Raw genomic sequence first — 22,692 nt, forward strand, 5'->3', positions numbered from 1 at the left:
TGGGATTAATTAGGGTGGGAAAGAGGAGGGCAGATGAAATCAGACTCGAATTTGTTTTTTGATCTAGTATTTGTTCAAAATAATGGGGAGGGGTTTTGTGGGGGGGGGTCACTCCTACACACTGTAGATTTAACCATACAGATCTTCATTTCCACCCCCCTCGTACATATTTGCATGTAAACTTTCTGGGTTTGAAGTAGTAATCTTTTGTACATGGAGCAACACTGTTTTACTAAAATATCTCTCCCCTCTGGGAATACACAGAAGGCAGTACCTAGTGCAAATAGTTGTCATTCCTTTTCTTACTCTGTTCTTTCATTAACCCACGTTCTCTTTCATGAAAAGGTATAATTTGGATTTAGTAACAGAATAATGTTGCAGCACAAGGTAGCATGAACATATTTCATGGGATGTCTGGAGAGCTGAGGATTGATGCAGTTTAACTCGCCCAAAGATGGACAAGAATTAGACTCCTCCAAAAAGACATTGCTGGTTGTCTCGCTGCAGAGTTAGCTAAATGAAGCAAACCTGGTTGTGTGAGTCAGGTTTGTCCTCCAATTAGAAAGGAGATTCCAGTAATCTCTTTCTAAATGAGGACTAATTGTGAGTGTAAAAACCTGTTGGCATGTTGTTAACAATTCTTTGGACTCTTTGGCCACTTGCAGAAAGATCAGTAGTTGGATATCTTTTTAGAATAGGAATATAATTGTCAAGTGTTACTAAGACTATATAATGTTCATAATACACATCTTAAATAAGGGGGAAAATGCAGCAGTAATACTGGTGGCAAGGGGATATTTAATATTGAATTTGCTCTTTCCCCCCCAAATGTGGAAACTTTTAGATACAATCCCGGCTCTGTGTTTAAGTCATTAAAACATCTTTAAACATTTTCTGGTTTTAGTTTTCTTAGCAGCAGTCCTTTTCCTGGAATGTATTTTATTTTTCTTTTAAGCCTGTGATTTTTTGGGGGGTAAAGCTCTTTGCATTTCCAAGTTGTTGTTTTTTTTAAATTGGGGGGTAAGTAATAGGGTGGGGAAAGTGAGAGAACAGGGCCCTTTTTGTGTTTTATTTCTAATCCACAGGAATCCATTTTAGCCTTTTATGGCTGCTGCACTTGCTGAGAGGAATTACATCCTCCGTATGTTATCTGTAACATCGCAAGCCTTGGTTTCATACCTGGCCTCGGAAACACACCAGTGCTTCTGAGAGGATTTTGTTTGGGAAGGGGGTGGTTGCTTAGTGTGAAGAAGTCCAAGCGGTGGCAAAAGAAGAAAAAAAAACATAACGAAAAGTAAGGAGAAAAGGTAAAGAAAGAATGGTGTATTTTGGAGAAGCTCAAGGGTGCAAAGTTCATCGCCCAGACAAACTGATCTTCAAATGAACCAGAGAAAGAATTACAAATATATTTGATTCTAGCAGTGTAATACACACTTATGGAGATCAATTTGTGTAAAGAAAAATAAGATTGCCATATTCTGAATCTTAGCTTTGAACTGCATTTGGGGCGCTTTATTTCTGCACCAGTGAAGCGTCAGTTACAGAAAGGATGATCAGATAGTACTTATTTCAACAAGCAATGCATCATATCTAAAGTATCACAGCCTGATTAGATGTGAACACATTCCTTCCCTAGAATATAGGTCTTGCTCGTTTTAAGTAAAAGAATTGAGTCTTTGGTTTTAGATGCTATTAATCAGTCAACGGCTAGATCTTGGACTTAACTCTAGATTTTGGCAGCATAAGCTTCATTACTTTTTACATTACTGTAAATAAAAGCAGATTGTCACTGCTTGGGAAATTTGTTTGCCATCATGTTTGGATTGATGAAAGGTGATAATTTGGGAATCAGCACTAATTTTGATTTATGTGAAACATTTATATTTTCCATTAGCACAAATATTGGTCTTTTAAGGCAGATTATAATAAAACTGTCTGTTCAAATAAAAGCACCTCAAAATAAAAAGTCATTTATGAGGTAAAATGTTGCACTAATCAACAAGTAACAGATTTTTTTTTTAAAAAAGGAAGTTGTGGAGAGGAGATTGAAATGTACATATTTCAGCATCCCTTACATTTTCTCTGTGTGTTCATCTGAATGTACATAAAAATTGGCAACACAGGTCATCCACCGATGGATGGTTTGTGAAAACCCTAAGTGGCAACATAAATTTTAAATTTAGTTGCATTTGTGAACTGAGATATGTGCGTGTTGTTATTGTTAATCAACCAAGATTATGCATTTAAGATGGGCATATATTTTCTCTACATTAAGAAAATAAATTCAGAACTTAAATAAACATTTACCTACTGCAGAAGCACAACAGGTAAGGTCACCTGACCTGGAAAAGATCCTCACCCTCCACAGAAAGATCAAGTCAGTAGAACAATGTGGTCCAGTGAGGTTCTTCAAAAGAAAGAGGCACAGTTCAGAAATTTATTTATTTATTTAGCGTATGGCAAATACATGGACTTATAGTGGTCTAGGGTGGGTGAATTCAGAGTGTGACGGAACCAATTGTCGAAAGGCTGAGAACACTTTCTTGGTGGTTGCTCTTTCACCCTTGGGGCTTTAGAAGGCCCATTTTGTTTACCTGTTGCCATGTATTTAGAGCGTCAGCAGTTCTGTAAAGATGTCTGACTGCCAACTGTCATTAACTGCCAATTCTTCAATGTAGTCTGGCTGCCAATTGTTGCTCGTCATTTGGTTCACACTACCGTGCTATCCAGGGCAGTGGTGGGTTCCTACCGGTTTGGTTCCGAACTGGTAGTGGTATGGCGGCCTGGGTCGCTGGAATCGGCAGCAACTGAGGCCTGCCACACCCCCAAACTGGTAAACCAGTTAGGAACCCACCACTGATTCAGGGTGTACCACGAGGAAAATATAAGCTTGTCAGATTTCTGTTAGCAAACAATATTTCAACCTGATTTCCTGTGCAGCTTCTGATTTTCTGCCTGAACTTTCAATGTGTAAAATACTACACTCAGGCCTAACTCCTGATACTACATTTGTCTGCCCAGAACCTTGGCTTCTGAAGTTAACTTTATTTTTCCTGTGCTCTTGCATTCCTGCTTTGTGAGATTTATAGCTGCTATGAAGAACTCTGATCTGTCTGACCTCTTGCACATGTAACTGCTGGCATAGGACAGATCGTCTGTCTGACCAAATAATGTGGTTTACTGAGGGACAGTTACTAAAAGAATTGTATTTGACCATTGTAATGAAGCTGAACTTTATCAGAAGCCCACCTCAGTTTCCATCCTTTGAGGTGAAGTGAGTACTGATAATAGAACCACCATTTTCTGCCTGGGGTTCTCTGGATATTAGAATAGAATAACAGAGTTGGAAGGGACCTTGGAAGTCGTCTAGTCCAACCCCCTGCTTAGACAGGAAATCCTACACCACTTCAGACAAATTTTTATACAACATCTTCTTTAAAACTTCCAGTGTTGGAGCAGTCACAAATTCTATATTGAAACTGCAGCTCTTAGAATTCCAGTCCAGCATTACTTTAATTTTATTGACAAATACTAATATTTTCCGGTTTTATTCTCAACATATTTTATTTCTATAGTTGGCCGCTTAGAATGAAATTTGGCACATTAATAAAGGCATTGCTTTAGTATTGCTTGGCATTGCCTTAGTATTAATAATGTATTAAGCATTTTAAGTATTGCCTTGATATTAGACTGTTGGACCAATGGAGGTCTTATAAGACAGGGTTTTTTTTCACCGGATTGGCATTGATGACTTTGATGGTTTTGGGGGCAGGGGGATTAGTTGTGTGCATGCAACCTAAATCCCATTTGTTATGTATCATAGTTTCCCCTCTGGTCTGTTTCGCTAGGGGGCGCTGTGCTCGACGCTGATTGGTTGACGGTTTGACAGCCAGCATATATTAAGGCTGTCAAACAGGGCTCAGCTGTTGCCAGTTAGCTGAGACGCGTGAAATGTGAAGTGCCGCGTTTGGCAACCTGTTAGCAATAAACTGTTAGCATTTGTTAAGTCCTGGCTCGCCTCCGTTTGTCCACCCGTGTTCTCCCAGCTAGAACACCATGCGTGCACAAATGAATTTTCACATGTTCACCCACCACTTTGGTGGCCCAATTCCTAATGGGTCTGCAGCCCAGTAGCAGTCCACAGCCCAGGGGTTGGGAATCCCTGTTCTAGGAGGCCTTTTATATTTGCAATTAAAATAAATAAAAATTCTGCAGTCAAGCCACTTTAGGAAGTACATATACAATACAGGTAGTTCTTGACTTATAATAAAATTTTATTGGTTTTTCAAAATTTATAGGGAAAAGGGTAAATGGACAGGTATACAAATTTTGGCAGTTGCAAAGTGTGTGAGGCCCCCCTCCCTCCATACCCATAGCGTACATTTATATATAATGCATTAGTATATAATTGATTATAATCAGCATATTAGTTCTATTATTAAATTCAATCAAATTAAACATTACAATATAAAATCCAAATATAATTCCATTTTCACTTTCGGTCAATTTATAATAATATGATTTTCATATTTATTTCTGTGATCTGAGTCTTCTTGCTATTGCCCCATCTCCCTCCACTGGCAGAGCTCTGGCCCCTCCCGTGTCCTGCGTGTCCGTTGTAGTGTCTGGTGGTTTCTCTAGAAGTGTTTTATTTTTTTCCATAAAGGCCTGCGCCTCTATGGGTGAATTAATTCTGATTCTTGTCTCCTCCCAGAATATCAGCATACCTTCAGGCATCAACCATCTAAACCACACCCCTTTCTGGTATAATTTATTCGCTAATTGCGAATAATTTTTTCTTTTTTCTCTAATCTTCTTAGGGATCTGCTTCAGAATGGTTATCTCCATATCATGATATGTCAATGCTTGCCCCCTTTGTACACCCAGAATTTCATCTCTTGTGGTTTTTCTAAGGAATTTAATGTGAACCTCCCTGGGTAAATTGTGTGTTCTAGCATAAGCTGAGTTCACTCTATAAACCAGATCTATATCCCATCCCATCTGTTGTTTTTCTTTGTGTGTATAGTCAGCCAGAATGTTTGTCATGATGTCCCTTATATTTTCCCCATCTTCTTCTATAACATTTTGAAATCTAAGATAATAGGACATTCTCTCAAATTCTAATTTCATCTGTTGGATGTCAAGATCTTTGTTCCCTTTCTGCACAGCTTCCACCACCCCCCTCACCTCCTCCACCCCCCCTTCCACAAGATTCAGTCTTTGTGAGTTCTTGTATATTTGGGCTTGATTTTCTTTAATTTCATCTTTCATTTCCCTTAACTGTTTCTTGATTTCCTCCTGGCCCTGTAGAATTTGTTGAAGCATTTGTTGAAAGTCCATCTCTGTAGTCTTATGTTGCATCAGTTCTGTTATCTTTGACTGTGTGGCTGGACTGGATGTTGCGGATGTTGGAGCAGAAGTGGCAAAGCCAGGTTTTCCAGGAGGGGGTCTTTTAGATGCCATCCTTTATAACGTTAAAAGTTCAGTCCAAATATGAAGTAAGCAATTAGAAAAGAAGGGTAGCCAGGTGAATCCGGGAGCAGAATAACCAGGCAGAAGAGAATCTCTCCAATAAGTCTGGCAATAGATAGAAAATTTCCCCTAGAAGGTTAAAAAAATACCAATCCACAAGAGGTTCCTCTGGGAGACACGGAGACAAAGACCGGAAGCCTGAATTTTAAAGGTGGAGTCAGGTTTCAGAGTTCATAAAGACAACGGAAGTGTGCCATCTTGCCCTGCCAGTTTTGGGCACAGAGGCGTAACAAAGTTTTAAAAAGTTCCAAAAGTCCTCAAATCATTGTAATATGTAAAATTAAATTGAAAAGAAAATCATCTCAGCCTAAGTGAGGCTTCATTCGTTGGCTCTCCCCCCTCCTCCTTCCCCGGGGGCTGAGAGCAAAATTGTTTCTTGCCGCTTGTCCAAGGGGGGGGGGGAAACCCCCCTCCCTCCAGCCGCACCTCCAAAATGCTCCGAAAGTTGTTTTAAAGTTTTAAAAGCTGAATCAAATCTTCATGCAAAGTAAGGGATGAAGAGAGAGGCAACCTCACCGCACCGCAGCTGCTTCCTTCAATTGTAGCATTCTCCAGTCGGCTTGTAGCGAGGCGCGAGGCGTGGAAACGCGATGCGCCCTCCGAGCTTGCTCCCCGGTGCCTTGGGCGCGCGAGAGAGCCCCCGCCGGCTGCCGCCGCTGCAGGAGACCTCCGCGATGCCGCCCCTCCGGCAGGACCCCTCTGCGGGGTGTCCTGTGCCCCCCAAGGAGTGGGGAAGCCCACCGGGGAGCCGGAGCGGGCAAAGAGCTGCCCGTCGCCGCCGCCGCCGGAACCGGAACCTTGACTTATGATCACAACTGAATCCAGCATTACTGTTGTTAAGCAGGATTGTTGTGAAGTGAGTTTTGCCCATTTTATATCCTTTCTTGCCACAATTGGTAAGAGAATCCCTGGTTGTGAAGTAAATCTGGCTTCTCTACTGACGTTGCTGGTTAGAAGATTGCAAAAGGTGATTCAGGATGCTGCAACAGTCATAAATATAAGTCAGTGGTCCAGCATCCAAATTTTGATTATGTGACCCTGGGGATGCTGCAATGGTTATAAGTGTGAAAAACAGTCATAAGTCACTTTTTTCAGTGCCGTTGTAACTTCAAATGGTCACTAAATGAGCTATTGTTAAGTCGAGGACTACCCGCACTTTAAAAGTGGTAAATGTAAATACTTATATCAAGATGCTATTTTTTTTTAAATGGTAAGATAATGCTAAGACATCTATACCTGTTGAGATTGCATTACCCTTTAGTATTTCAAGGAAAATATATGGGATGCCCCATGAAAGTAGATAAAACATGACAGTTCCAGAACCACACGTGTAATATGCCAATTGTTGCTAACTACTGGATATTTTGAGTGGCAATAATTCAGCAGGAAGATATCTGAATATGAGTGCTCACAAGCTTACTTTATCTTATGTCATATTTTCTATTTATTAACACAGTCTAAGATATTTTGCTGTTAGGGAAGCAAAATAGCAAGTTATTTTGGCATCTAAAGCAGAATATTTTAAAAGCTCTCCTCTGTAAAAATATAATGGATAGAGTCAAGTGGGACTTAAGCTAGTCACCTATGCTTAGAGTAGATCCACTGTAATCAAGAGTCTATTAAAAATGAGTACCAATCAAATAATATAAGATCCGTTTTTTGAAAGCAAGGTGGGTAAGAATCCAACAAAGAAACAATAAATAGGCTAACAATTTATTGCATTTTTATTATACCAAAAATATGCTAAGTGGCTGTCTCTGTTTAATGGTGGGTCCAATCTTTAGTTTAAATATGTGCTATAGTAGTTTCATGCATATATTATTTTCTCTCTTTAAGCTTATTTATACTACATAACTACACATTGTCATGGTCTGTTTATAAATTTTAGGCACACTTTATGGGCTGGTGGCCAGTTGAATTTTGGGGGGAAATGTGAGGAATGCTTTCATAAAAGGCTCCTAAAAACAGTAAACTGTAAGTAAGCTGGGCAGGTGGGTATATTCCTGATAAGTAATTAGACATAATTTGCATTTCCTAAAAGGAGGAAACAATCAGACCTTGTAAATTTTTGCAGATAAAGAGGCTGGCATGTTGCAGCATTCTTTAAAAATTTTTTTTAAATAATAATATATTTAAAAAACAAAACAAAAAGAAACCAAAGTCCTGAACAAGCATCAAGACCATTGATGCGCAGAGGCACCAGCTAGCTTCCCTGACATATTCTGTGGCTAGGTTTTGCAAGATATTTAACCAGGTCAGGGAAAGGCTAACATTTGCATAGCATACAATACTTGACTAGGGTTTTTTTAGGGGGGGTCATGGATAAGAATGTACATTTCCCCAAATCAGTTAATTAAGAAACCATGCTAAGGACACTGAGTAGAGTGAACCAAATCACTATGTATTAGTCTGCATAACTACCATGCCATGTAGCTAACTTTTGGAGGCATATTTTAAATGTGAAACTCTGCACATTGATATGAAATACATACGCACATGTTACGTGTTGCAAGAATTGGCCCCACTCTCTTAACTTTCTGTTCCTTTCTGATTACACCCCGTTTTCTCAAAACCCAACTGGAATCTTGTCTCCACAGCCACTCTGTGTCTCTTATTCAAGTGATGATGGAAGGAAGGGAGAAAGCACATTGGGCAGACATTCCCTCCTAAAACCTTTGTTTGAAGGCCTGCTAATAAATCAGCTGGGATGCGAGCAGACCTACCACACCCTCTTTTCATAGTGTAAATTCTGGCTGGGTTTCTGCCTCCTGTCATCTTTCGCTGGTGTCAGGTTACTCTCTCCCTCTCTGTGAGTGAAGAAACCCACCTGTGACTGAGGGGCCTGTTTTGGATTCCTGGGAAACTTTAACCTCTATTAATACCTCTAAATTATTTCTTCATATGGCAAAGCACTTATGTAAACTGATCCTTCATGCCCTCCCCCATTCTCCCTACTGCTCAGAGAGGTAAAGCCTCGTACAGATGGTTCTACCTGCTCTCGACTCTTCCAAATTCTTCAGTACTATTCTGTTGTTGTTGTTTTGTTTTGAGCAAAACCAGAAGTCTCTGTGACTGGAGGGAATAAAGCAGAACACTAATACATTTTCTAAGGGCCATCAATTGCTTATCTTCAGATTCTCTGAATTACCTGGACAGTTATTAATGTGAACTAGTGAACCCAGTTTCATTATTAACCGGACAAACAATATTTTTAAACATCTCCCATTAATTCCTGCCTCTAAAATAGAGTCTATATCTTTATACCTTTTTAAACAGGCCAACTACATACAATTTAATATCAGTGCTTATAAGTACTTTTACCATGAACTAGAACAAAATGGGCCATTGATCATATGGCAAAAATCTGTTCTGAATTACAGTTGAAGAAATTAGGGGGCTTGGTTTGCCCTGCAGCTCCCACCAGATTCTTTTATTTTAAGCTGCTCTTCTTTGGGAAACTTGAAGAAAATGATGTAGCTAACAGGCCAGCCTCTCTCCCAATAGTTCCATGTGTCTCCTGCTTCATCCAGACCAGTTCTTTGTAAAGAATATAATATTTTTCAAAAAGAGAGGCATTTTCATTTGCTACAGTAAACTCTAGCATTCTTCCCTGTTACTAAAGAATAGAAAATACTTCACCACCTATTCAGAATGATGATTACTAATCAGCCGAACAAATAGGGTGCACATGCCATCTTTGCCTCTCATGATGGCCCATTGATAAAACAATCAAACATTTCATATCAACCACTAAATGTTAAAACCAAGTAGCTGCTCAAACAATTTAAATTAGCTCCATATAAAGCATAAACAGAAAAAAAGACATTAAATTTTAATTCATTATCATTTCAATAAAAAGTGAACTGAAATTAAGTGCTCTTTAAAACTTATTTAAAAAGCAGGCTGGGTGAGAATGAGCAAAGAATTCCATAAATTCTTGAAAGACTTGAAATGGCAGAGAGAGGCACTGAGATTAGCAATTATAGGATAAATCCTCAACCTCACACTCCTTGCACCATTTTCAGAAGTTGAATGCTTAATGTTTTTTGTGCAAAAGAGAGAGGGAGGGAGGGAGGGAGGGAGAGAGAGAGAGAGATAATTCTCTGGGCAGACCTATCACAATTTCCATCCACTCCATTGTGGTTCTGACTGACAATTTTGCAAGATGAGAATCCAACATATCCAGGGGTTATCAGACTGGGTAAAGATAGCCTAAGATTGGCTTGTATAAATTTTCAGATTCTTTGTAATAGGATTGGGGAAACTATTTTTCCAATTAATTTTTGATTTGAGATTTTGAAGTTTTCTGCAATCTTGTATGTACTGACTCTTGGATAAGGCAATCCATAGAGAGGCAAAGGAGCAGTTATGTGTGTGTGTGTGATACAAGTGATATGTGATATCATTATAGAGATGATATAAGTTATAATTTCATGTTACAGTGCATACACGTTCGATGAGGCGTTCACCACTAAGGTCTTGGATAGGCAGGACAAGGTTTATTTTTAAATCTGAATTGGAAAGGGGCAGAACCTGCTAAATACCCAGTATCATGGGGGCACAGTAGTTAGAATGAAGTATTGCAGGCTAATTCTGCCACCTGCCAGCAGTTCAATTCTCACTGGCTCAAGGTTGACTCAGCCTTCCATCCTTCTGAGGTTGGTAAAACTGTTGGGGACACTATGCTGACTCCGTAAACCATTTAGAGATGGCTGTAAAGCACTATATGATTCCATATGCTATTGCTATTTATATTAATGCTAAAGAAGTTATCTGGAGGACAGTGAATAAAAGTATATTTCAGTAAATATTAGGAAAGTCAATGTTCTTATTCTGTTATTTTACTTTGCTAGGAAAAAGCCTGGATACATCTCTTCCTATAAGAAACATCAGAAATGGAAAATACACTAAGGTACAAGATGCATTAAGAGATATAAGGAATTGTAGCATCGAATGCAAATTTACTATATATAAATAAGGCTGTGAAGAATGTTTGAGTCTCCTAAATAGCTTCTATTGCCGCCACCTTTCCTCTAGCTGTCTTGAACCTCCAATCAAGGGCTGCCTGGGAGCAATTTGGTGTTTGAAATTGTTGCCACACGAACAGCTGAAGGCTGGCAGGGTCACCTGCCCCTGGTGTCACACTCTGTCATTTTAGATTAAGATATGCAAAGGCGACATGGCTGCGAACTTTTGCTTTGCTGCTGTGGCAATGGCCATCTCCTGGACTTTAATGAGAGGAAGGCATAATTGGAGTCAACTGCTTGATTATGATAATTGCTACTGTCTGGGGAAGACACATTCAAAGCCTTAGCTTGATCAATAGTGCATATTTAGGGTGACTGCTGTCTGTGCACAAGCAGATGGGTCTGGAGGGAAGTGGCACTCCCTGGCCCCATATTGGCCTTTGACCTTAGACTGACCACTTGTTCACTACAGAATTTCAGTGGGCTGGGGAAGGGGTCAATAGGTTTGTGGTTGTTCCCTGGTGTTCTTGGTGATTTGTCCTGAAGGATTTATCCCCTTAGAGGGAAAGGGTCTTAGAATTTATCCCTTTGCTACAAGCACAGAGCAAGGTATCATATATTTCCCTTTGGAAAACCAACTTTTTCATTGTATTTTTTTTAGTAAAGCATTTACAAGACTTGGTGGGAAAAATATCTTCCCTTTTATGAGTCCAGCTGAGTGAAGAACTTCTGGGTAACATCAAGACAGAAGAAATAGAGGGTTGAAGTCCAAATGTTGTCAATAATCTTCAGTATTTCTTTGTGCTGTGCATTTAGTCTCCCTTGACTATAACCACTTCTGAAATCAGACACAACACTGACTTGAAGACACCTCCCCCCCAAAGGTCAAATTAAAGGCCTGTTTCCAGTATGATACAGATTAGATCATTGTGATGGGTTGTACTGTACTAAGGCCTGCTTTCAAAGACTTCCTGCAAAGAATCTGATCTACTAAATTTACAGAACATCTCTTGCAAATCTTCAAACATCTTCCTTGGTTGTGAGAGCTGAGCAGTTTTGTGACTCTTCATTATTTGGGTCCCGCAAGCTTCAAGTTTAGCTTTTTTTGTATGTACCTGTCCCATGCTTCGATTTCAAGATGCTTTTTGGGATGCTGCTGCTGCCATTCGTTTTTAGTTGTATGGCAACCTGGAAAGCAGCCTTTTCATGTGCAGAACACTTGCTGGATACCCAATAAAAAATACCATGTAGATGCTCCACCTCTTCTCTTTAATAAAAAGGGTGTTGAAGCATAAAGTTACAAGTAAAAGATGATGTTGTCAGCACCTCCCCCCCAATGTATGTGAATAAAGACAGCGTGATTGCACTAAGGTGGGAATACCTTGTCTTTTCAACACCACGCTATTTGTTCATTTTGTTTCTCCTTCTGAACTTGCTTATTTTTGAACTGCATTTAGATCTTCAGTATTTAATAAATTTCCTTTCTGTGGACTTCTAAAATTTACTAGGTCCTCTTATGATTTTTATGTTTATAGAGCATAAATCTTTCTGTAAATAAATTAGTAACATGCTCTTCCGAAAGATCATACCGGTTTAGCTTATCAGAAGACATTTTCCCCAGTGTTTTGTTGCAGCATAGAAGACGATCGCACCTGTTTCTAGGTGGGCCAGGTTATTTTGGAAAAGTGGTGTGAAGCAGCATGTTATCCATTCATTTCAAATGTTTTTGTTTTGATTATAAATCCTTGCAATTGGGGTTTAAAACATTTTTTAAAAATGTATGCTTAGATTCTCTTGGGATGTTGTCACATGATAAGCATGTTGTTTAATAAGAACATTTTAAATGAATGGAATAACAAGAGCTGTGGTAGCGTAGTGGTTAGAATGCAGTATCGGAGGCTAGCTCATTCCAGGAGTCTGATTCTCAACACCTCTAGGTTGACTCAGCCTTCCATCCTTCTGAGATTGGTAAAATGAGGATCCAGATTGTTGTGAACAATATGCTGAATCTATAAATCGCTTAGAGAAGGCTGTAAAGCATGGTGAAGTGGTATATAAGTCTAAGTACTATTACTATTGCTGGTCTTTATAGTAGTCCTTATTTCCAGGAGGATGGTAGATTTCAGAATTTATACTCATAAGTGATTCCAATCCTAGGACATAAAGAAAATTATACATTGGGTGCTAATATCTATAACAATAGAGAGGTATTGCATTAGTGAATGCAACTTTGCAAAAAGTACATTTTTAATAAAAGACAGAATATAGTGATCAGTTTAATGCTTTCTTTGTCAATATCAATTTTCCTCTTCTTTCTTCATGAAGTCTACGTTAAATACCTGGTCAAGTAGGGGATATTTGACTTTTTGAACCATGGGCAGATATGGAATGTGAGAGATGTTAACAATATTTTCATTAAATGCTTGTCATATAATAGAAAGCAATGTATTCCTGTCTCCTACTATCTTGACTACTACAGTGCATCCTACATGTCCTCACATACGTAAGTATCCAGAAGTTGTGCATTGTGCAACAAATGGCATCTAGATGACTAACTGGTGCAAGGGGATGTTATGATAATTATACTGAAAGAACATCTGATTGCTTATTTGGCACCATTTAAAGTTTTGCTATTGACTTTTAAAGCCTTATATGGCTTTTTCCTTGGATTACCTCTCATATATGGTAATGAATCTGTCCAGCAGTTAAGATCTGCAGGTGGAACTCAAGAAAATATTTCCCGTCTGGGGCACATGTGAAAGGACCTCTTGCTGCATTCTTCCCAGGATATGAAATATACTTCCTTTGGAGTTGCATTAGGTCCCCATTCTCTTGGTGTCAGTTCCATCAGGTTTTTAATTGTTAAATAATTTAAAATCCACTGTAATCTCTCTCTCTCCCTTCCCTCCCTCCCTCTCCTTCCCTCCTCCCCCCTCTCTTTTAAATTTTATTAGCCACCTTGAGTACTTGCAGAGCAGAACAAGTACTCTGCTGGGTATATATCAAATAACTAAATAGGTTTTCTAAGAATACCTTTGGGATCTATGTGGTACTCAGATACCATTTTGGAAATATGGGTTATCTGGAGGCTAGGCATTTGCTCTGTGGCAAACTGCTTTCCAATTATTTAATTAGAAGACTCTAAAAATAGCATTAGATAGGTCAGGGAGTTTGGAGGGCACTAAGGAACATGCTGTCAGGCCCCTGAGTACTAAATTGAAGACAAAGACTATAGAGATATACATGCTAGCCAACTAACAGCTTGACCCGTATTGGAAAATGGCATTCCATTAATAGGGGCTTTTATTTTGTTAAACGCATGTAGGATAATACTATTAAAAGGCAGCATCAATTAGCAAACAAAATCAATGCCCTCCCCCCACAAACCTTTCAACAAGGAGAGAGCAAAAAGATGTCTTCCTTTTATCTTCCACCTCAACAATCCCCCTTTGTATGTTAGTTTTAGCCATGATGTGTTCCACTTGCAGTTTTCCTAGCCATGGACTTTTAGCCTTAGCAACATAGAGAGTTGGCACTGCTATCTTCTCTGCTCACTAATGGATAATACAATGGCAGCGTTTGTATCTGATATTGGCCCAAAGGGAGGTACGTCAGCCTGCCCAGCCCCTGGAACAACTTTGGAAACCAAAGGATTTCTCTTTCTTTTGTCTCTTGGTGCTCAAATTTGTCAAAGGCATGTGAGAATATGCAGCCATCTTAGAAAGCAACTGAGTCCAGTGGGAGCCGATTCATTAGGCAAGAGGGGAATTGCCCCATTGAATATATCTGCCCAGTCAATCTCTCCTGACTTGCCCCTTATTTATAATTAATCTATGTCAAGGCATTAGCTGTCAGCATCTCCCTTAGTTTCTCATTTGCATTTGCTATACAAATGCGTAGCACTTGTAGCATTCAGGAAAGACTCAAAAAGGGTATGGAAGCAGCAGCAATTACTTTCATGCTGTTCCCATTATCGTTCATAAGAGAGTTTAATATCTTCTGCTGTAGTTGAGAACTTGCTTTCTCTGTTGCCAACAATGAAATTATTGTTCACTGCTGGCTCATGTTTATCTATAGGCTGTTTTAATCTGGTCTCAATTCTCTAGTTTATGAAATGAGGAGAACCCTTTCCTTCACTTTCACGTTCTGAGCATGTTCACCACCATGTATGAGCAGAAGAAAGTTGACAGCTGATTGGCTGCTGACTCCAAGTATAAAAGGGAGCTGTCAGATGGAGAGCCCAGCTGTGCCTGGCTCGGAGCCGGTTTCCCTCTGTTAGCTTGTTACTGTTCAGGAATAAACTTGCTAGCCTTTATTCCTGTCTCCGCCTCAGTTATTCGGCAACCACCCACCGTTCTCAGTACAGAACACTGGCAACAAGGGTGGGATTGCCAAAGTGAGGTATCGGAGTTCGCTGGTCACTACGAGCTAAAGTCACTAACTGAAGTTGAGCTCTGTCACTCGCGACGAGACGTGCCGGCTCCTGACAGGAATGGCCACCCTAACGTTAGCGCCATTCAGCCAAGGTTTAGAGACTTGGGAATCGTACATAACCCGATTCGAATGCTTCCTGGTTGCGCACAACTTCACAGATTTGATGGACGAGAGAAAATGCACATTTTTCCTGTCAGTTTGCAGCTCTGACATATTCCACAAAGCAAGGGCCTTCACAGCTCCAGACCCCATCAAGTCGGTTCCATGGGAGCTATTAATGGCAAAACTCAAAAGCCATTACGCCCCGACACCATCCAAAATAGTCTGCCGACACACGTTTCACCGCAGGAACCAAGCCGAGGGCGAGTCCATAAACAATTATGTGGCTGCCCTAAGAGCTGCGGCACTCCATTTGAGTTCAGGGACTTGGACGATGCCTTACTCGACCGGCTGGTCTGTGGCGTAAGAGATTTGCGGTTACAGCGGCGGCTCTTGGTGAAGACCGACCTGTCATTCCAGTCCGCATTAGATGAAGCCCGTGCAGCCGAGCTAGCATTATCCTCCCTGGCTTCAATTAAATAACCCCACCTGGTGGCCACCACTGATGTGTTTGAAACCTCCAGCATGGCGTCTGTTCACCAAGAGGGTGTAAGCAAAGACTTAGAGCCTGAGGAGGATGACATCAATCGCCTTAACGAGGCAACCAAAAAGAGCTGGCCCAACAGCAGGGGCACACCTAGATCTGCATGTGTGGGTTGCAGAGGCAACCATGAAAGAGCTGAATGCAGATTTAGGCAAGCCCTTTGCCAACGGTGCGGCTGGAAAGGCCACATTGCCAGGGTGTGCCCCACCTCACAACCGATGAATGCTCCGGGGTTTCCGCCTGCCAGAAATCGGGGCCCAAGAGGAGTGTTTGCCAAGCCGCCAAAGCCAAGAAATGACTGTCACGCAATCCTCCTCAGCGCAGCCAGCTCCGAATCTATCAACTGTCAATCTTGCCACAGCATTAAGAAAAAGATCCAGCTGACGGTGTACATTGAGGGAGCTTGACACAGGCTCTGCGACGTCTATCATGTCCTGGAGCACCATAAAAAGACTGATGACTAAACTTGTGAAGCACTGCCTTCAAAGGTGCAATCTGACCCTCAGAGACTATCAGGGAAACCTGATCCCTGTAATTGGCTCCGGCAAGTTCAAGGTCCAATTTAAGGGGTTCAAAGGCAGGTTGTCACTCATTGTTGTTGAAGGAGCGTTGCCGAGCCTCCTTGGACTTGATTGGTTTGACTCCCTCGGCCTTCAGATCAGCGGCATACACAGCGTCCAAAACTCTGAACTGGACACTTTGGTCAAGGAATTCTCCTCCGTGTTTGATAGTCAGCTGGGCACCTACAAAGGCACCCCGGTTTCCTTCAACATTGATCCGTCAGTGCCACCCATCCACATGAAGCCTCGCCACGTACCATTCACCCTCAAGCTGAAAGTTGACGTTGAGCTAGATAAGCTCATCAACCAAGGGGTCCTCGAGCCATTGGACCATTCGAGATGGGAGACCCCCATCGTCACTCCTATCAAGCCGGATGGCAGCATCAGAATCTGCGCTGACTACCGTTGCTCCATAAACCGTGCAGTACCATCTAACGCTTACCCTGTGCCAGTGGTCCACCACCTGCTGCACACCCTGGGTGAAGGCTCTATTTTCGCAAAGCTAGACCTAGCCCAGGCATACCAGCAACTGCTGGTCAACGATGAGGCAGCAGAAGCCCAAATGATCATCACACACTACGGCGCCTTCAAATGCCGCTGTTTGCAATTTGGGGTAAGCGTTGCCCCAGGCATATTCCAAAGCTTGATGGAGCAGCTGCTCCACGGGCTCAAGGGCATCGTTCCCTACTTTGACGACATCCTTGTGTCCACGTCCAGCCGTCCCGAACTTATGGCCAGACTTCACACAGTCCTGCAACGGTTCCAGCAAGTGGGGTTGAAGGTCAAGCAAGAGAAGTGCCAAGTCACTGTGCCCCAGGTTGAATTCCTGGGGTACCTCGTGGACGCTGCGGCCCTCCATCGGACTGCGTCCAAGACCAAGGCCATCCTAGATGCACCAACTCCATCCAATAGAACCGAACTCCAAGCCTTCCTTGGGCTGCTCAATTTCTATGCCCTCTTCCTGCCTCACAAGGCCTTGGTGGCTGAACCTCTTCACCGCCTCCTCGACAAAAAAGCTCCTTGGGTCTGGGGTCGCAGAGAAGCTGCCGCGTTCAAGGGCGTGAAGCAATTGCTGGTGTCTAACGCCATGCTCTCTCAATACAACAAACATTTGCCCCTCCTTCTAGCCTGCGATGCTTCCCAGTACGGGGTCGGGGCAGTCCTCTGCCACCAACTGCCAAATGGCACTGAGATGCCTGTAGCATTTTTTTCAAGAACTCTGTCTCCGGCCGAAATAAATTATGCGCAAATTGACAAGGAAGCTCTGTCCATTGTGGCCGGGGTCAAACGCTTACACCACTACACCTACGGTCGCCGGTTCCAGATTGTCACCGACCACAAACCACTCCTCGGGCTGCTGACTGGGGACAAACAAGCTCCGCAAGTGCTCTCCCCTCGCATGACCCGCTGGACCATCTTCCTCACCACATATGACTACGCCCTCCTGCACCGCCCAGTTAAGCAGATCAACAAAAGAGAAGGTATGGATGGCCAACCAGGAAAAACTGGTAGAACCAGTTTTCCAACCAGGAAAAACTGGTGGAACCTGCTTAAGGAGAAAATGTACACCATATTTTGATGACTTTTGGTCCAATCACCCTCAAAATCTTCTAACTAGCTTCCCTATATACAATATAGAAACTGACTATTCTTTTCAGATGCCTATGGGAGGGTGGCTCTCCTTAACAATTCCAATATTTAAGAAGGGTTACAAAATCAATCTATTCAATTTTGTGTATTATCCACAACTACCTATATGCCAATAATCTACTGTATATAGGAAATTTGATGATTAGAAATTCAAGACAAGCTACTCTGAGAAAGAAGCTGCCTTTAGATCTGTATGGTCAACCTTCAACTAATGTATAGTTCTGCATTATCTAATGCAAAATATTCTAGCTCTCCATCCATTGCTCTTTCTTACTTCTTCATAAGTTTGAAGTTGGCTTTTGATTCAGTATTTAGAAAAAGACTATGGGGTATATAGACAATTACAGCTATACTTTGGCACTCATTTTCACTTATTGAGATATTGAACAAGAGCAACCATATCCAGGTCAGATGGGTTATCTTTAGAAATGTTTTGCTTCTATTCCCATGTCAAAAGGATTAGATAAGAGTACATAATTGCTCCCTTTCTTTTTCTTTTTTAAAAATTTCAACTAGATTATTAATGTTTTATCTAAAGCTGAGTTTCATTATTTTTCTCTCTCGTTTGTACTGACCACGTAGTCATTCAATCCATTACATAACTCAACTTTCAGCTGACCTATAGTATCATTTGCTAGTATAGGTAATCTTTGACTTACAACCACAATGGAACGCAACATTTCTGTTGTTAAGTGAGACATTTGTAAGTGAATTTTACCCCATTTTACAACCTTTTTTGCCACAGTTGTTAAGTGAATCATTAGAGGTGATAAGTTAGTAACATGGTTGTTAAGTGAATCTGACTTTCCCATTGACTTTCCCATTGTCAGAAAGTCACAAAAGGGGATCACTTGGTGCACAGCAATGGTCATAAACATGAATCAGTTGCCAAGCATCTGAATTTTGATCACATGATTATGGGGATGTTGCAAAGGTTATAACTGTGATTAAGTCACTTTGTTCAGACTGTTCAGTTTGAACAGTTGTTAAATGAATGGTTGGCTTTTTGGGCGTGGCAGGGGAAGGATGCTGTAAAATCTCTATTTCCTCCCCACTCCAGGGGAAGGTTACTGCAAAATCCCCATTTCCTCCCAATCAGTTGGGACTCAGGAGGCAGAAAATAGATGGGAGTGGGGCCAGTCAGAGGTGGTATTTACCGGTTCTCCAAACTACTTAAACTTTCTGCTACTGGTTCTCCAGAACTAGTCAGAACCTGCTGAATATCACCTCTGCAACACACAAGACAAATAGCCCTCAGAGGGCTTCCAGTGCCACAATTTGATTTTTTAAAGTCATAATGGCATCAACTATGCATGGCCACAATTAATCAGAACTAAGGTGCTGATTCTTCTGCTTTATGAAGCCAGTTCTGAATCTAAGACAAGAAAGCACTGGAAGCAATATAATCTTTGTTTTTATGCTATACGCTGAATGTTCCTCATTGTGCGTGTGTAAAACTTTTCTTCAATTGGAACAAGGTTTGGTCTCCACAGGGGCTTATATGAGATCCTGCTGATTAAAATGTTGGCTAAAATTAGCCTCTTTGGATGGTTCTTTAGCCCAGATAATACTTTTCTTTCAAAAGTTTACTTCCTATTGAAAGAAAAGCATAGGTTGGACTTGAATTATTTTGGCCCTTTGTCTCATTCTTTAATTAATTCAAGGCCCATGAGGGCTTTCCTAGAGGCCATAGAAGTGAATTCTGGATCTGGACCTGCAGAGATAGGAGCAAAACCCCTAATTGTCTCTGTAGTGGCCTCTGTGATAGCACTTTTCTCTTTCCCTAATTATTTTTATAATATCTAATTTGCCCACAGCCCCACACAGAAGAGGGTTTTCATTAACCAGACTCAACATGTTGCCATGGTCTTAATAACACACTGCCATTAGACTTGACTCTGAACAGATGGGATGATCAAGACAGTTTTGCATGTACTTCTTCACTGTCCTTTTTATCAACCATGGCACACTGAATTATTTATGTTCCTATTAACCTCTCACTTGGGCTGGGCTGGTGAGGAGAACACTCTATTTTGTTACCAGTCAAGTCTACAGAAACACCCATAAGGGTCACCACATTTGTTTTTCTTTGACAATTGCTGTGAGAAAGTTCTGCATTGGAAATGACTCTGATTTTTATTTTTGCCCTACGAATTCTAATTCTATTAACTTTTTAGGCACTTTTCTTGTTTTTATTAGACTGTTTTGTGATGTGTTTGATGACTTCACTGTTGACTTTTTTGTTGCAGTGCCGACCCTCTGTTGCAGCATTTCCCCAGAGTTTCATACTGCTGATGGTATTCAAAAACGGTTGAAAAATTGGCTTTGCTCCCAGCTCTGGCGGTAGGATAGCTGTTGAGTTCCTGTTGGTTTGTCCTTGACAGTGTTTTTCAAAGTGTTTTGTATAGTCCTTCTGGGTGTTTGAGAATTTTCGTGATTTTCATGTGTTCTTATTTTTTAACTTATCATATAAGCTACTCACAGTCAACAAGCAAACAAACAAAACAAACTTTAACTGAAAGAATCATATTTGCTCAAAGTAGTTTTTCTCCTTTATGTTGCTCTTCCAAATTCATGGATAATATGGAAGGGAGATTGATTCAGAGAACAAGTATTAGGAGCCATGGTAGCGCAATGGGTAGAAGGCAGTATTGCAAGCTAACTCTGCCCACAGTCAGGAGTTTGATTCTAACTGGCTCCTGGCTGACTCATCCTCCCATCTTCCGAGTTTGGTAAAATGAGGCCCAGATTGTTGGGGACAATAGGCTGACAGAGAATTCTGCAAATCAGTGGTCCCCAACCTTTGAGGCTTGGTGGCCTGGCTGGTGGGGAGAGGGGAACTGGGCTGCATGAGCAGCAGGCCAATGTGAAAGTGTAGCTTAACTCATGCGAATAGCAGGCCAGCATATATTGGCATGCACACACCGCTTGACTGCAAATCAAACTGCTCATGCATGTGTGCGTGCACTGGCTCAGTGTTTGCACAAGTTGAGCAGCATGCGTGCATGTACACCAGCCTGCTGCTAGTGCAGCCCAGTTGCGAATATACTACAGCCTGGTAATGGGCCATGGCCCGGGAGTTGGGAACCCCTGCTGTAAAGCACTATGGGGCAGTCTATAAATCTAGGTGCTATTGCTATGGCTAAATATTAGATAGTATGCATTCTCGGTGACCATTTCCTCCATTTTTATGGACTTCAAAATTGTATAGTTATTTTGAAATTAAGTATTGAACTTAGGTAGTATGGAATATATTGGGGAGCATGTAGTTGAAATGACGGCACAAAGGAATGCAGTAAATGGCCATACCTAATAGAACATTACACTTAAACAATTGCCCATTTTCAAACTATTAATTCTACACCTACCACGGCCACATTGTTTCATGATATATGATCTTGTAACTGTTAATTATGTTGCTAAAAAATTGATGGTCACCAAAGGAGGAAACTGGTGGCTGTACAGAAGCTATAGGGAAATTCTTCAACCCAACATATTATATATCATAGGTTGAAGTTGGCTCAGAATATTTGTAGTATAACTCCCAACCATTTTTTAAAGCCAGAAGGCAGAAGAGAAGCAAACTTCAGCCAACTGTAGATGTGTGCTCATGTTATGTCTGCACTGCAACATTAGACATTTTCTGCAGTATAATTAATTCCAAACTTGTGTTTCTATGTGTGATCATACCAATATTTTGCTGCAGGCTTAGAATACAGTCCTCTCAAACGCAGAGATCCTGGTAATCTTCATGGAGTCATTACTTTTGACTTCTCTACTACTAGAATTTTGATTACTAGTTTTTAATTAAAAGTTACCTTGTTTGATATTCAGATTTTCATTCACTGGGTGAATTCAAACAGTCATTACAGCATATTATCCAATAGTAATAATGCTTGCCAATTTGACTGATCATTTACTGAGCTTTTTTCATGATATACTTCATCTAGTCATTGGGCAGAGGAAGTAAGTATGTTAGGTAAGCTCAAAACAGAATTGATTGACCCAACCAATTAATACTAAAGGAATCATTTTAATTCAAAGAGACCCAGACTTTTTAGGGCCAAACTAATTTTCCCTAGTGAATTAATTTCTTACAAACTGTCAGAGAATTAACTGCCCCTTCTGAAATCTACAATTAAGGTGAAATATTAGAAAGGCCCCTGAGTTATACCTCGGTAGCCATTTTGATTTTCACCCTTGTGGTTCCACGTGATATGAAAAAAGGCTCAGCTGTTGGGTGAGCGTATAAGTATTACGTGAATCTGTCAGTCGGTTCCAGCCTATATCACCATGGACTTTTATTTTATTTTTTCCCCTCCAGAGAGTGAAAAAAGGAGAAGGAAGGAAGAAGGAAATGATTAACTGAGAGGACTAAAACATGGTAATCACCCAACAAAGCCTTAGAAAATATGCTATCAGCACATAATGGTGATAATGAGGAAGGGAATCATTACTCACCTGTGTCATGTGAACAGGGACATTGGAGAGAATAGAGAACTATACGTGACAAACATTTGTACTGTAGCTACCTGAATTTCAACTGCTTTTAAAAAATGAACTGCAGTGATGCAGCTATTTCCTAATTGAAAGAAAGACCAATGGAGAGGGGAAGACTCCTTAGAGTTTTCTCTTCCTGTAGTATCCCTCTTCAAAATTCCCTCATCCCAACTGCCTCTCTCAAAAAAGCATTTCCATCTGTGGGAATAAAGATTTGATCTTGAGAGGAAAAAACTGCCAAGAGAGAAGCAGCCCATCCCCTCATCATTTCTCTGGGCCCCAGACTGACAGCCTCCTGCAGATCTTTTTGCAGTGGTAAAAACTGTTGAGAGACATTATGCCTATGTTAGATAATGTGCAATTTAGCCTTGAAATCCTTACACTTCTCATGGAGCTATATCCTCCT

The sequence above is a fragment of the Natrix helvetica genome (genome assembly GCF_964273705.1).
Source record: "Natrix helvetica genome assembly, chromosome: 3".
In the NCBI taxonomy this organism is placed as follows: Eukaryota; Metazoa; Chordata; class Lepidosauria; order Squamata; family Natricidae; genus Natrix; species Natrix helvetica.